Raw genomic sequence first — 13,196 nt, 5'->3', positions numbered from 1 at the left:
AGAACTGGAGAGACCTCTAGAGCGCTTAAGGGTGACTGGGCATGCGTAGACGGCCCTGACGCATGCGCATCGGGGGAGGTGGGCAAGGCATATTGGGGAGAGTATAGTCGGGGAATTTGAGCTCAGGCGCAATCTGACACCTAGAAGAAAGGTAAGCAGCAGGGATGGATGTATGGAAGATAAGTTTGTATTTGATGTGCTTTTTGTGTTAGATATCTACAATCATAAATGATATTCATATATGTTCTTCCCCAATAGAATGTAAACCCCTTGAGGACAAGGACTTGTCTTTGTTTTTTCTGTCTTTGTATCACTAAATCGCTGGGCATATAACAAGCATTTAATAAATGTTTATTAAATTGAACTGAACGGAATACTGTGCTCAATTTATAATTTCTTCATTATCACTTACTGAGTGCCCACTATGAGATCTCAGTGACTCAGTTAAAGGGTGGTGAAAGCTAACTCAGTTACAGCTAATTATATTCTTCTGGCTAAAGAAAATAAAAGAATATTCTTATCATCACACTTAGACCACTTAGATTTATTTTTTAGTGTTAAACATAACTGAGATGATAAATATCACCACTGAACTTAGTATTAGACCTCATTAACCCTGGGGGTAGGGGGAGGAGAGGCTAGAAAAACTCAAAGTCACTACATCAATAATTTAAATAATTGGAAAGGCAAGGCACTAACAAGGGAAGAGTTGACTGATAAAGAATTTCTGTAAAAGTTTAGCTCAAAAGGCAATACGTGATTAATTAGCAAATAAATGGGATGCTACCAGCTCACTAAAAGAAAAACCAAAATATGACAAAATAGATTTTGAAGATTTTTAAGCACTAAGTTTTCTTAATGAATAAAATTTAAAAGTTAACATTATTCCATTAAGCTAGTCCTTTAAGTAACCTGGGTTCTCTATATGAGTAATGATCATAGTTGTTAATATAATAAACCAATGATAAATTGTTACCTTTCCTCTCCATCACTAAAACAATTTATCAATCCTTTTGGTGGATTTATGGGAAAATATGGGAAAGATCCAAATGAAGAGTTATGATAACTTCCCACAGAGAAAAAATCCTAGATCACTGTATGTAAAACTGGAAAAAACCATAAAGACCACCTTGTCCAATGTCCTCATATTACAGATGAAGCAATGGAGGTCAAGGAATGCTAAATGACTTGCCACATTAAAGCATCAGCAGCAAATCATTTTGGAAAGCTTAAAAAAAAAAAGAAAGAAAGAAACTTAGCTGGCACCTCAAGGGATCATACCATTTGCCTCCCCAAAAAAACCATTCCTTAAGTTTGCCATTTTTCAGCTACATCTTAATGTTCTGTATAAAGCAAGAACTCAACAAAGTAATTGATTTAATATGTTGTTTTAATAGCTCCCTCAAAATTGTGGTGTCAAATGAAGTCTATGAAAACTTTAAATCTCTGGAGGCAGTAGTTACACTAAAATCACTGAAGAATCAGTGTCTGGTATTAGTAACTATTTCTTACATAATGGAAGGAACTTGGGATATTTTATCTGAAAATTCTGCTGTCTTTATCATGTTCTCATAGTGACAATTTTGAGATATGAAGTGATATATGTATTACCATTTTATCATGAAAGCCATTGAGCTTCCATCCTTAAAGCAATAGTTGGTAGAAAGCAACAGGTCTTGGCATATTATGTTTGGTAGATTCAATCATTAAATGACTTCTTGTAATCCTATTTATTTCCTTTAGGGGTTGGAGCCTAAACCCCACATTCAGATCAAGTCCTTAAATTATGTCAGCTTTATGCAAAGAAACTTGATTGTCTGGGCTTATATATCATCTCTCATATATCATCTCTCTGTCATGTGAATGTCACAGACTTTCCTTTTGTCATGTCCCTTTACAAAGTTTAGCCACCAGCTAAATGCTTTATTAAGCACGGAATTCTTTTGTAATGATTGTATGGATTGGCTATTTCATACTTATATACTTATAAGTATTGTCTTCCTAAAATGGGAAGCTCTTTAAGACCAGAGTCCCTTTTGTTTAAGAAAAAAAAAAAACACTCCATAGAGCACACAGTTATGAACACAAAACATGTAACAAATTATTGTTAATTTAAATAAGCCCTTATCATTTGTTAATTGACTTGGGAAAATCGTCACCACACACCCTAATTAATTATCACATGATATAAAGCCTGTGGTGCTGTCTATATTATATCCTTCTGCAGTCAGCTCCCAAATATAAGATATTCTTATCCAAGAGTACAAAAAAATCTCCCTGCTTCATGGGATCCTATGAGTCAAGATACATGGTTACTTGAAACCATATCGAAAAACTCATTTTGAATGCAAATATAAGGAAATTTCAAACAATTGAAAAGAATGAGAAAGGCAGAGTAACAGAAAACATTTGAAGCAATTAAACCACCCCATTTATCTCAATGGAGTGCACAGTATGGGGAAATAATTAGGGCATAGCAGCAAAAGGGAATTATACTGACCTACTGTACCTCTTCCTCCATGGTTACTGGAGGAATAAACAAACAGAATGCCATTGTCCTTATTGTTTATATGTTCTGTTAGCAACATTTCTGACACAGAATTTTTGTGTATGATTGATATCATATTATACAGACAAGAAGAGAGTGAGGTTGAAGATTTTTTAACCAAAATCTGACTTGTCCTACATCATGAATACTATAATTCCCCAGGATGCTGATATCATAAAGTTTTTTGTTTGTTTGTTTTTTAATCAACTGTTTCACTTGGGAATTCTATTTATGGAGGACCTAAGAATCTTAATATTCATTTAAAGATTCTTCTTATCACTCTCAGTGAGCAAGCAGGCAAGAACAGATGGGGAAGACTATAAAAAAAGCACAGGTTTATTAAGTGCAAAAATGAAGCTTAGCTCACAAACAGTTCTTAGCTCCCTCTCAGTTCCTCATGTCCCTAGACTACAATTTGTACAATCCCCATCACATAAATTTAGTGTTCAATAATGATAGTTTACCTTATTTCACGTATTCTCAAAAATCTGTATAAAGTAAATATCTGTATATCATGTTTCCTCATTGTCTAATAATTTCAAAATATGACTCTACAGAGAGGATAATAGTGATTGTAAAATGGAATTCTTTTTAAAAATAACAATTCAAATACTTCAGGATGCATTTAACTTTTGTTAATATACAGTCCAGGTGCATCTAATTCTCCTAAATCACCCCCTGTAAGAAATTAGTTTTAAAATAATCAGATCACATTATCTTTGCATACTAATTTTAAAGCATGTATAACCACTGTATTGAATAAGGAAGTACAGATCAGGTTCAATCTTGGACACTTCTCCAAAATTAGACACCACTCCCACATATGGTTTGTTTCTTGGTCCCACCCAGAGGGTCTTTCTCCTTTAACTTTGGGAATCTCTGAATTTAGTTTACTGCAATGTTATTTGAATCTATTCACCTGCTAGTAATGAAAACAAACAATAAGCATTTTCAACATAAACTTTTTTAAACTATGAGTTTGTTCCTCCAGTTGGAGAACCTAAGGCAAACAGAGGTTAGGTACACTAATATATACCTGGAAGGGTCCAAAACAACATCATTCTGTCAGAGTCAATGTACAGTGTGTCTGACTGGTTGATCACCCCAATAGGAACTCAAAAGGCACAGGCACAGTTTGGGTACAGATAGCCCATGTAAATGTTTGGGATGGAGATGTCTCTAAATATATACATTTCATGTTCCTTTTGAGCTATTGCAATTCTGTTTTGCCCATAGGACTAGTGTTTTCTCTGGTGTAGCACACCATTCTGGATGGTCTTGTGCCAGTGTCTCCCATGCCTCACAATCTTTACCAAAGTTCTTCAGAAAGGCCTTTGCTTCTTCTATCCACCATGTGAGTGCTTGCCTTGTTCTCATTAAAATAATCTTTTAGGCAAATGTGCTTTTGGCATTCAAACATCATGGCCAGCCCATCGGAGTTTCACTCTCTGCTTTAGACTCTAAATGCCTAGCAGTTCAGCTTGAAAAAGACCCTCTGTGTTCAGTAACTTATCTTGCCAGATGATCTTCAGAATCTTCTTAAGATAGTTCAAATGAAAGCAACTCAGTTTCCTGACATAGCACTGGTGCACTGTCCTGGTTTCACAGGATATAACAATGAAGAAATGATAAAGGAATATTAGCTGCTTGCTGTGGAATATATGCCAACTTATTATAGAGTATATTCTTAGAGTATAACTTATATAGAGTACATCCCTATTTTTCATTGTGATTGTTAACTAACTCCAATAAGCCTTTGGGCTTCTCAAACTATCACACTATTCCAGGTGCTTAGCACTATTCAGAAATGGAAAAAAACTACAAGTATCTTTTTTAGAATTATGTTAGAGGATAAAATTAGTTCCTGATTTACAGTCCCATTTTAATGATATTCCTGAACCTTTAAATGCAGTAGCCCTCGTGTTTCCATTACTGAAACTGTTTTTTTCAGTTACCAATGATCTCTTAACTGCCATATCTGATGACCTTTTTTTCCAGCCCTCATTCTTCTCTTAGCAGCTTGTGCCTTGCACTCTCACACAATAAACAAATGCCCTGTAAATGTTTGTTGATGATCATAATGGTGCATAATTGTTTGTGACTAATAGATAAGAAAGCAGTTCTCATAATTCCTTATTAGGATAGCTTTTCCTAGTTTTCAGATATGAGAGTTTTTATAAGTGATATGCCAGCATCATTGTCAGCAGTACAGACATGAGAAATTAAGTATCCAAAAAGAAAGAATGACTGATAGTGTGAAAAGCTGCTAAGAGAAAGGTGAAGCCTGAAAGAAAAGGTCATCAGCTTTGGCAGTTAAGAGATCATTGGCAACTTAAAAAAAAAAAAAAGTTTTAGTCGAGTTGCCACTGCCACCCAAGCCACAGATGTCTGTCAGGATCAGGGTAAGGTAGGCCATGTCAGCAACTTCTGCTTCATTTTCATCTGGATATTTGAAAATGCCCTGTACTTAAGGGGTAGCAGCAGAGGCAAGGCTGGTGCTCCATAAAGAATCCATCAAAGTATGGCACGCAATGAAGCCCAGTTTGAAGAAACTCCTTCACTTGCTTCAGTAAAACGGTATTGAGACGTTACATGTTTCTTTGTAGGTAGAGATATAAGCTCAAAGTCTTATCATCTGCTTTGCCATTGAATCATAAACCACCAGGCATTTCCAACTGCCCTCTAGTTTCCTATGTCCTTTTCCTCTGTAAGAATGTGAGCTCAGTGAGAGCAGGGATTTTCTTGCTGTTTATATCACCATTGTCTAGCATAAGGCTTGTGACTCATGTAAGAGTTAAATGTTTTTTCATTCATTTCCTTAATTTATTCAAGTATTTAAAGGGCATTCATGTAGAAGAGGGATTGCACTTGTTCTTCCCAGCTCTGAGGCAGAAATAAGGTGAAATGAGTAGAAGTTAAAAAGACACAAATTTAGACATTATGCCTGAGAAAACTTCCCAAAGATTAGAACTATTTGAAAGAATAATTGGGTACACTTGAAATTCAGGAGGCCCTGGGTATCTCCTCATGAGATAGGTCTTCAAGAAAGAGCTAGATGACCATCTGTCAGGTCTATTATAGAAGAGATTCTTTTTTCTTGTGTGGATTGGTCCAGATGACTACTAAGGCCCCTTTCAACTATGAAATTCTGTGAGCCTGTGGTCTGTCTTATAGGGATGGATGTAATTAGTATAAAATTATATCCTGGATGTTATAAACAAAATTAAACTGTAGTCTTTTTTTTTTTTAACCCTCTGTCTTAGAATTATAAACTATTGATTCCAAGGTAGAAGGAACAGTTAGGGTCCAGTGATTTCCCAGGGTCACATAGCTAGAAAGCATCTGAGGTCACATTTGAACCAGACCTCTGGGTTCAAGATCTCTGAGTAGATTTGAGGAGATTCCTCAGAGTTAAAATACAGGAAGACTTCAGAGTTTGCATTTCCATCTACTGTTTGGAAGAGCTGATTGGAGAAAAGACTTTCTTTCTTAGAACACCTAAGAAAGGAAAAACTCCACTGGTTAGAAGTGCTTATTGGGGGAAAAAATATACTTACTAGAAGAGCCACCGAGATACTTAACCACCCTTTGTAGTCTCATTTTAAGGAACTTGCCAAAAGTGAAGCAGGTTCATATGAGTGATATGTATCTAAGCAGATTTCAGAAAAAAATATAAGTTTTTTTCTTGTGGGAAGAAATTATTCTCTTTTGACCATATAATTTCTTTTCCTTGTCCATTTGGGTCAAAGAGAAAGATGGGAGAGGTATAACAGGAAAATAGTGGGACAGAATCATAAAGTGGTGGAGGAAATCAATATAGAGATAGGAAAGTATTAAGAAGAAGTTAAGGAAAAAGAAAGGAGAAAAGGAACAAATGGACAAATCCAGGAAAGGTCTTTTAGCTGTAATGTGTAAAGCTACTTCTTTATGATTAGGACAATTTTATAGGAGCAAAAACAAAGACAGTTAGTTATATAAGAACCACTGAAAAATCAGCCCCAAAGAGAAAAGACACTGAAAGCAAAGATATCCATATTGTCCTATTTCCTAGCACCTAGTCTGATAGGATTGAAAGCTAGAAAACCCTGATTCCTAAAACTATGGTGACTAAGGAACAACTATATATTGCCTATCTGTGGCTTGACTGACAGGTGTATTTTATGATTTCCTTTCCTAAGAGAGAGAAGTCATTTCACATGAGAGACCCTGCTTTGAAGCCAGTCAGCTTGATCGCCAGACCTCCAAGAAACAAAACAAGATCTCTGGGTAGATTTGAGGAGATTCCTCAGAGTTAAAATACAGGAAGACTTCAGAGTCTGCACTTTCATCTACTGTTTGGAAGAGCTGATTGGAGAAAAACTTTCTTTCTTAGAACACCTAAGAAAGGAAAATTCTGCTGGTTGGAAGTGCTTATTGGGAAAAAAAATGTATTTGCTGGAAGAGTTCACAGAAGGAGAAAAGTTTGACCTTTCCTTTAATTTTCATCTACTTCCTGTTAAGGTGAAACCTCTCAAGAGTCCAGCCAAGAGAGAAGAACAGGAAAAGCTCCACAAATCCCAGGCTTAGGGTAACTAGTCTTGCTGAAAGAGTTTAATGCTCCCTTGGCATTATGTGAACAGACCTGAAAAATCTCTGTAGTTCTCAGATTTAGTGGTTCTTTTTTGGGTGAAAGAACTCGACATTACCTTGGCAGCCTGGAAGAATAGCCTGAGCTTAGAAGCAAGCCCTATCTAGAAGAAGAAATGACTTGTAGTACATTGTCCCTGAGAGAGATCAAAGACATCAAGGCCTCCAATCCAGAGTTGTGAGCTCCTCTAAACTCATGTGTTTCCTACTCATTTGCCTCTTTGCTTGTAATTTTGTATGTTTATTCCTTTTATCCCTCATGAATACTATGTGCATTAGCAGAAGAGTATATTCCAGATTTATGAATAGAAAGTTATGTTTGAATTATTCTTGCTTTGCCTTCTATTTAGTATTTAGTAAATGCTTTTGATTAAGAACTAATTGTATCATATTAGCTGATTTATTCAATGAGAAACACACCTGAGAGGACTCAGGAACTATGTTTTTGAGGAATAGGAGTTTATTCTTCCTTCCAGGGTTACCCCTGGGACCCTGAGAGTGATAGCCTGATCACCCCCCCTTCAGGAAAACTCCTAACTATATAGTGTGAGTATGGATTGTGTAAGCAAGCTGGCCCCCAAAGAAAGAGAAAAGTGGGGTTTACTTTGAAATATCACACTAAAGAAGCAAACTTCTGTTGGCAGGTTAGATCTCCTACCAAGAGAGTTTGCAATCTCTGTACCAAGGTTTAGAGAAAAATTACTCTTGAACACAGATTATCTTAGATTCTGAAGTAACTGAAGACCAATGAGCCATTATGGCACTTCATATGATGTTATAACATGATTGACTTTGTTTCTAATGTTATTTGTCCTTCAGTTTTCAGAGAAGAACAGTGACATCACCAGGTGAAATCTTTATTTGTGAGTGAATTAGACTGAAGGAAGGCAATGTTGCACAGTGATCATCCTCACTCTTTCTTCCAGAGTCTTATTTCTGGTATAAACTGAGGCAAAAGATATTTTTCCTAGTTATTGTGATATTTATAGGGAAAGATGCGGTGGATAAGAACAGGGGATACAGAAGGTTTGTAGCAGGGAATGGAGGAGTTGAAGGAGAGAAGGAATATGGCTGCCAGTGAGGCAAAGGAGAGAGATGCCCCCTGCCAAGAGGCTGTTTTTGAACAAAATGGGGTGTCCAAGAAATGAGCCACTTATGATAGCCTGCTGGGATTTCTTCTTGCTGGATTGCTGCCAAAGTTGCCCCAGTGCAGGTAAACACAGACCCTCCTGAGGGACAAGCCTTTCCCCAGAATTTGGTCGCCCAGCAGGGGTCCAATAAGGAACATTTGTAATTGGATGACTGAACTGAGGTTCAGCTCCCTCTATGCCCCAGGAAAGATAGTCCACTTATCTGACTTCAATATTCAAATAAGATAAATTTTAATAACCAGTTTGGATTGTAGAGGTATCAGGGAAAAGGGAAGAGGGATGTACCCAAATAAGGTTGGAGTCTTTCTCAGCTTTGGAGCTGAGGCCAGGCCTCACAGGCTGGTGGAGGGTTTCTCTTATTCCTGTCTACATTATATCTGTGCTAGTTTTCTTAATTTCAAAATCTTAGCAGTAGACAGCAAGCAACAAGAAAAGTTCTGACTTTCAGATCTGGTTGGGCCTGTCTCTTTGGGTTAAAGAAATCAAGGCACTCCTATCCAGACTGGGAAGCCAAAGAACATCCCACTACCCAGGCCAGAAAGGAAGTGCTAGTCACAAGACCCACTGCCACTCCCAGTTGCCCCTTCCCCCACCAACTGTCAGTCTTGACAATTTCTTTTCTCTCTAATATTCCCATTGTTGCCTGTTCCAACACAGTGGCAGATAGTCGAGAGAACTTGTTCTAGTTTCCTTTCCACATTATTGACACAGGTTATTAATACTGCTAACAAAATAAGAGCTGGTTGTGTCTTAAAGAAGATATAAAATTTAGTCTGTATGGTCAAATCTCTACTGAAGACCTGTAATATCTTGTGTTTCAATGTTAGGCTCTTAAAACTCAAGTCAACAGAATGAAAGTTCTGACTGATCCTTCAAGCTAGAAAGACTTTCAAATATGGAGTCACTGGGGGCATCTGGGTGGCTCAATGGATTGAGAGTCAGGCCCAGAGTTGAGAGGTCCTAGGTTCAAATGTGATCTCAGACACTTCCTAGCTGTGTGACCCTGGGGAAATCACTTAACCCCCATTGCCTAGTCCTTACCACTCTTCTGCCTTGGAACCAACAAATAGTATTGATTTCAAGACAGAAGTTAAGGGTTTTTTAAAAAATTGACTCACTGATGGATTGATCCTATGCCTCTTGGCCAAGAAACAACTCTAATGAAATCTAGAGCTATCTGTTCATCACTAGATTAAGTGTTACACATTTCTTAACCTGAGCAATTTTCACAGACTATCTAATAAGACAGAGGAAGTATACCCTTTATCAATGGAAGGAATGCTTATGTTGGGCAAAATTACCCGTTTTTGAAGTATTGACATAAAAGCTCAAAATTACAAAGTATTGCTCATATTGGTGGGCAGGAAAAGCAAGACCAAACAGCCTTCTCAGAGTAGAACCAGCCAATTTTCACATGCTGTGCCACAGAGCAGAATTTCAGCCATTCAGACTGTTAGTTTTATGGTTGGACTAAAATGTTCTAAAGACGATTTCAAAATGACTGGGCAAAGTCCTCTGATCACCAACTTTCTATCCTATCCAAATATATTCACTCTTCCCCTGACACCCAGTCCCATACTTTTCCATTCTGTTATCATTTAAAAAAATAATTAGTTTTCCTTTTTTAAAATATTCAATTCAAGAAAAAATATTTCATTTTCCAGCACTTCAGCTTTCTCTGATAAATGCTGTTCTTTCTTTCCAAAGTAGCCCACATTTGCCAAATGTGTAAATTCATTTATATAGCTAATAATAACTTTCTTTTAAAAACTAATTTTTTACTTTTGAGTTCAACTAATAAGGGAAAAGTAAGAAGAGGAAGAGAATCATAACCTTATTTTCCAGAAGGTATATTGCTGAGAACTAGAAACATTAGTCTATTAATCTATTTCACATTTTCAACTGTCAAAAATTTGGTTTATATTTACTGCTCCATGCTCAGTGGACAGTCATTTTTCATTATGCACTAGACTAAGAATGTAAAATTAAATGTTCAACAATATTTGTACAGATGAAGAAGCCCCCAGCTTTAGCCTTTGACATAACTAGGACAATCTAATATAATAACACTTTAAAAGGATTAACTGCCCCAAACCAACTCCTGGGGGAAAAACATATGGCACTATATTTAGCTAAAAGGTTCTTGATAATATGTACATCTTTATTAGATTTACAGTATATGACCCTCATTCTGTCCAGATACAATTTATATTATAGTGTTTAACAAGGGATTCTGTCAACAAAAAAGTCATCTGTAAGATACATTAGCTTTTACTTATTTTAAGAGTTTTTTAAAAATCAAACATAGCTAGTATTTCACTACTTATATTGTGATTTTATGTTTTGTGTCTCATTTGAATTAAATAGTTAGGCCTGTGAATGGTCAAACTATCCCTACCCGTTCATCAGGTCATTAAGCAATATTTTCATGATATCAAACCATTTGATTCAGTTCAGTTTAATTTAGCTCAAACAAACATTTATTAAGAGGTTGCTACATGCAAGATATTGTACTCAATGCTAGAGCCTTTCAATGTTTAGAGGATGAGGGGACCGGACTTCCTTTGTGGTGGTTGATGATACCTCTCAAGTCATCACAAAGAAAAAAAGTCAAGGACACAATAGAAGAATAACTTAATCATGAGGGAGTCAATTATCTAACATTTTTGAGCACTTAATATGTATCCTTCTCTGTAACAAACTCCAAAGGATGTTGAGATTCCCTTCAATAAAATGTAAGCTTCTTGAGGCCAGGAACAGTTTCCTTGTGTTTTTTTTCTTTGTATCTTCAGCACCTAGCACAGTGATTGATACATACCCTGTATTTAATGCTTTTGAACAAAATCAAATAATGCATATAGTAACCCAAGCATGCCTGCTCATTTTATGCAATAAACCATTCCCTTCCATAAATTTACCACTCAGGTTCTACCCAAAGTGATAATTTTTCCTTATATTCTCTTGCTATTATTCGGATGCCAATAAAACAGTTAGTTTATTGCCTATTCTCCCACTCTTGATCCATGATTAGATTTTTTCCCCATCAGACATTTGTGTGATTATAGCTTTTATACCACTTTTGCATACTCTCTCAAATGTATTATGTTACAGGCTATTTATATCCTCCTTGCATCTCTTCATTGCTCTTCTTAAGTTTTTCAATTTCATTATTTTGGAGACTTTTCTACTCAGTGTCTCAAACCCATACAATTTTGCCAAGAAGACTTTTGGTGTCTTAAAAAAGAATGGGATAAGGCAGCTTTAGGTCAGTGGATAGAGAATAAGGCCTGTAGACAGCTCTTTTGCCTTGGAACCTACACCAATAGAAGGTAAGAGTTCTTAAAAAAAATAGACCTTTGTTTCAAGGAGAAACTTGGGATAATTAAAAGAAATTGGCATTTTGCCAGAGCCAACCCAACCTATTCTCCTATTCATTTCTGGCCTAGCTTATTTTCTTTCTTTTCTTAAAAACCCTTTTGACGTAGAACTAATACTGTACATTGGTTTCAAGGCAGAATAGTGGTAAGGGCTAGGCAGTGGGGGTTAAGTGACTTGCCCAGGATCACACAGCTAGGAAGTATCTGAGGTCAGATTTGAACTCAGACCCTCCCATCTCTAGGGCTGGCTCTCTATCCACCCAGCCACCTAGCTGACCTCACCTAGCTTGTTTTTCATATGCAGTGTCTGTCACAAATACAGTCACCAATGGCTGAACTCTGTGTTGTGAATTCAACTATATATCATAGTTGGAGCAATAGGCATTCTTCATCCACTTGGTTTTTCCTATGTGGATAATCATGCTAAACATTTTTTGAGTGATGAGGGATCCCATTCACGAAGTTCCCAAATGCTGTAGGGCCTAATACAGTCATCTCAATGACTCTGCGCAGGACTTGCAAACACCATCGGTCACTGTGGGTACCCCTATTTTATCCTCTCTTGAAATGAATGATCAGAGGGTTTGCCAAGCAAAGTTGTCCTTATCGTCACACAGCTGCTAGCCCAGAGCCTGACACAGAGTGAATGCTTGTTGATTAACTCATGCATTGTGAGGAATTTTATATGATTCCAGCATGCACATGCATGACCTCAGAGAACACTGTAATCTTCAACACAATCAGCCCCGTCAGCAGCAGGTTGTCATTCCCCCTTTAGCTCCCCACTGAAGGGGCTACACTTGCCCTCCAACATCTGTATTTACAATCTCTCTCCATCAGTCAGATTTACTTCTGTACCTTCAGTACCTTTGTATGGGGTCTCACTGAAACCCTTATTTTTACCAAGGGCATTATTTCTAGAAAATGTTTAAACAAATGGTAAAAGAAGCAATCCCATTAATATGTGATAACTCAGAGAGGGCATCCCCTACCTACAGTGCCCACTTCAGCCCCCTGAGCAGCAAGGAGGGCAAAAGCCAGAACATTCGTTTAACAAGTTCTTCCAGCCAAGAGCTGATCAACTGGATTTTCACTTAGAGCAGTGGGGCCACTGAGGCTATGCTGAAAAATGCAGAAACCACAGGGCCCCTCTGAGGCTTCAACCCAGCTGATGATGCCAAAGTTGCCAGAGGCGATTTCATTCTCCAGGCACCATCCTCAGTTTCACCTTTCCTCAGCTCCTCAGCGACTCCTCGGCAGTCTCCTGCACTTGAGCTCATACTTGTGTTTTTCTCTGCAGTATTGGAACAAAATCCATTGGGTTTCTCCACAAGGAGGTAGCATTGTCCTAGCTAACAGAATCCCTTCCACAGGCAAACAGCATGAAGGAGAAGAGCAGGCAGGCTCAGCCTAATCAACATTAATCCTCCCCTAATCTCAGGATTCTTTCCCAATACTCCTCAGTCAGTCCTCACCCTTCCTTTCTGATCAGCC

General features: G+C 37.5%; 1 protein-coding gene and 1 long non-coding RNA gene across 2 annotated transcripts in view; one reads left to right on the top strand and one right to left on the bottom strand.

The window, feature by feature from the left end:
• The window catches only part of ARMC2 (armadillo repeat containing 2), a 184,694-nt gene extending 182,151 nt beyond the window's left edge, over window positions 1-2,543 (bottom strand). The window contains exon 1 of the mRNA XM_056818642.1: window positions 2,501-2,543. The gene's annotated coding sequence lies outside the window, so the exon portion shown is untranslated. The remainder of the gene's footprint in view (window positions 1-2,500) is intronic.
• Window positions 41-11,082, top strand: LOC103105240 (uncharacterized). Its single transcript, XR_462833.2, has 2 exons — window positions 41-151; window positions 6,727-11,082. It is a non-coding gene; the product is annotated as an uncharacterized LOC103105240 (long non-coding RNA).
• Window positions 11,083-13,196: the final 2,114 nt, after the last annotated feature.

This window comes from Monodelphis domestica, chromosome 2 (assembly GCF_027887165.1).
Source record: "Monodelphis domestica isolate mMonDom1 chromosome 2, mMonDom1.pri, whole genome shotgun sequence".
Classification (NCBI taxonomy): Eukaryota; Metazoa; Chordata; class Mammalia; order Didelphimorphia; family Didelphidae; genus Monodelphis; species Monodelphis domestica.
Note: the sequence above shows the minus strand (reverse complement) of the source record. Positions and strands in the feature narration are given on the sequence as shown.